Source organism: Bacillus rossius, chromosome 16 (genome assembly GCF_032445375.1).
Source record: "Bacillus rossius redtenbacheri isolate Brsri chromosome 16, Brsri_v3, whole genome shotgun sequence".
NCBI classification, from domain to species: domain Eukaryota; kingdom Metazoa; phylum Arthropoda; class Insecta; order Phasmatodea; family Bacillidae; genus Bacillus; species Bacillus rossius.
The window spans coordinates 14,647,341-14,651,069 of record NC_086343.1 but is presented as its reverse complement, the minus strand read 5'-3'; positions in this window follow the sequence as shown (position 1 = coordinate 14,651,069).

The following is a 3,729-nucleotide window of genomic DNA, read 5'->3' as shown; positions in this document are numbered from 1 at the left end:
TTCGTTACTTCTTATGTCTGTGCTACTGTTAAATAATCGACTAGTTTCATAAAACGTTTACTTTTTAAAATTTACAACTTTATCATAATAGTGTATAGAATAAGGAGTGGTTAGAACTTTTAATTAATCAATGAAAAATAAATAAATAGTGCTTATTGACACATCAAGAGTTATGTAAATAAAACATTTATCACAACTGAAAACTAAATTACTTTAATAAATATTAGGGCTAATTTCACCACATTATCGTTGAAAAAAATTTTAAAATGATATATTAACCTATTTCTTAAATAAAAAATGCATAAAAGTATATTTGAAAATTTGGTTTAGTATAAATAATATACGCGATGTTGGATGGAAACAAAGACGTTCACTTTTCATTAGAACATTTATTTAGTTAAAAAAACGCATTTAGATAGATATCATCACAATCATATTTTACTAATTACTTTGTGCTTAAAAGCTTGATGCAAATATTGTATTTGCTTTAAGTTATGTGTCTTGTTTTCTCCATTAAATATAAGCTGACACTTGACGCCGACCGCCAATTCTCTTCTATGTCGCATAGACCGCTATGCATCATCATTGTCTCGCAAAGGCGTGTGCACCGAACGCGCCCGTGCGCGCACCAAAGTGTAGATCGTGCAACGAGGCGAACACCAGGCAACAAGTGCTACGTCGGCGGAAGGATCCGGCCGGGTGTGGCATATCCCTAAGCCGAACTACAACAAATATAATTATGTATATTTTTCCACAGGTTTTTATTAGACATTATTTTCATCATTTAATATTTCAGTCCTTTCAAAATTATGTTTCACTGTGCGCCTTGCCCCGAACCTGGCCGGTTCAGTTTCCCGCGAAATTCACACGTTTCCGCGGGAGGGCTGGTGGGCGAGGGGGGTCGCGCGCTGTGAGAGCGGCAGTGTCCTTCAGGAGCTCGGAGAGGCCGGCAGCTCCGCGCAACACAGAACCAGCAACTTTTGTTTTCACCGACATGTAGTTTCAATAGTCGTAATCTTTTTCAATCTTTTTCGTACAATTCCATGGTCGGCCTCAATTTACCATGTGGTATTTCACTTAAATTAATCAGTGCTCCAAGACGAGTGCTCAGCATAATACGTAAGTACTGTGGGGAGTCTACGAGAGACGTTATGTCGGTGCTTCACGCAACAACCTAGCTTACCGGCTAAATAGTTTCAGCCCACACGGGGCAGCCAGCAGGCGACACGTGCCACCAAACTTATTAACGAGTCAATATCTGGGACAAGTCTAAGAGTCATGTAGAGTCACCGGAGTTACGGGCCTACGTGTCATTAGCCCAGTGTAATGCGTAATATGTACAGGGGCGTAGCCAGGGGGGGGATTTAGGGGTTCGAACCCCCCCCCCCCTTAGCACCAAATCTTTAATTAATTTCTTATTCATCACTCAAACAAATTTCATATTAAAATTAATAAAATTTTTGCCATTACAATATTAAAATTTAAGTACCGAAAACTGCTAAAATAGCACTATTTTACACCTTAAAATCCTATTTTTCCCGGGGGAGGACCCCCGGACCCCCGCTTTATTACGGGGGAGGGGGGGGGGCATGCTTCTTAACACCCCCCATACACAAATCCTGGCTACGCCACTGGATGCATCATGTGTCTGGACACTACTATCACATTGCTATTTAACACAGCACTGTGCGCACCTGTCCAAATAGTTTGTGCATGAAGGCTAGAGAGCCCATTAAGTCAGTAGCCTTAGTATCATACTTAACTCTGTGATGTCATGCCAGTGTGACCAGTAAAGCATGTGGTGTTGAGCTCCAGCTCCGAAAGTGACCAGGCCATGCATTGAGCAGCACATGTAAGACTGCATCTGCTTATTAAAAACACTCTTACCAGAATGCCGAGTGCCTGATTTGTAACACACGCGATCATCATTTAGCATAGCATCCCTGGTGGCTACAACCGCCGAGGGGCATTTCTGTTGGGCCAACATCTGATGCCTGCCAGCCACTTGGCGATGTCACGCCCTGACTAAAGAGTCTCTCACACTCTGCAAATTAGCACACAGGCTAGTTGGCGCCTACAGCAACCAATTCCACCTCGAACATCTCTGCGGCAGGTCGACATATAAAATCCCACAATCAGCCATAGCAAAACACTCCATGGAAACCAGACACAGCATTGATTTCGAACAATTCCACATCATATCCAACATCCGACAATATAAGAAAAGATACATTCAAGAATCTGTAGAAATATTAAATCACCCACCAAACAGTAGAGATGACTACAAATTAAGGAGAATATGGAATCCACTCTTCAGAAAACCTCAAAACCTAGTTCTGCATCTAACAAAAGACAGGTCGCTTCTGGTTGGCTAAACAGCCCAGCCAATCAGAAGAGAAGAGGCTACTGATTTGCAAGCACCCCGAGGCAATCACAGAAGCCCAGCTCGATTGGCCCACAGCTTCAGCCAATGGGGAAACATTCCCTGAGAAATTAGAACAACTTGTCTGCAGGTTTGCGAGGGTTCGCACCGCGGCCGCGAAAGGCGCGGCAGGATGGCGTGTTCCGCGCGCTGCCAACAGGTGGCAGGCGGGGCCCGCGCGTAAGCGAACCCGTAGGAGCTCTGTCAGGCCTATATGCAGGTCGGCCCTCAGCCACTCATTGCCCTTGGCCTAACCACCCGAGTCACCATAAATCCGCGTGTCGCCTGCCACTCACTACAGGCCATCAGTCCGCTACATCTGCCTACAGTTGCTGCGGCCCGGCAGCTGTAGACCATAGCTACCTAACTCCACTTTTAACTTCAAATTCCGGGCAGTATGTTTTCCTCCAGTGCGATCGCTGGTTTAACTACTGCATCCCCACCTTGCCATTTCCTTTGAACTGCCGGGGCAGTTTAGCTAGCCGTGGCCTTTACCGCGCGAACCAAATTTACCGTATTACAAAAAGCATATAGGCCTCGTCCTAGAAGTACTATCCTCCCGTAAAATCACTCCCCATTTAGGTTTTGGGCCCACAAACACTTCAGCTGTGTGGGACAGACTTCAGCATTGAAGGGCTGTTGTAAAAAAAATTGTAATAACATCAGTAGATAACTCTATCCTGATGATGGCATCTAAAATGTCGGTGATGTATCCACATTAGACGCAGCTACAACCTAGAAGCCAAGCAATTTCAGACAATGGCCAGGAAAGCCTGCAATATTCATTAAGGGTTGTCATAATTGTAATGTCAGCACATATTTTTGAAGTGAAACTTCTTTGCTTAGGGGGATACAATTTTCGAGTATTACTAAAATACAGATCGCATAAGGGAAGTAGTTAGGTAAGTGGTGGGGAAACTGGTAGAGGAGATTACATTAGCAGTGATGCCACTCCAACACCTGCACTAGTGATCGAATGGGAAGACAGCAATGCCACGTAATTCTCATACGCTGCTTGTTTGTCTACTCCTGAGTTTCTGTAACGGCTAATGATTGACACTATACTTCATTTCTTTATTTAAAGTATCTACAATTTAATTATTCATGTGGAAGAGTTATTGACAATTAACTTCATAAGTATCATTCATTTTTATGTGAATAGCAAGACTGAAAATGTAAACAATTTATCGCTATCTATACCTAATAAACTAAATGTTTCACTTGACGTGTGGACTTCACACACACACAATTGGAAAGTTATTTTTTCTTTTTATGACTATGATTTACTACATAAAGTATTAATCGAT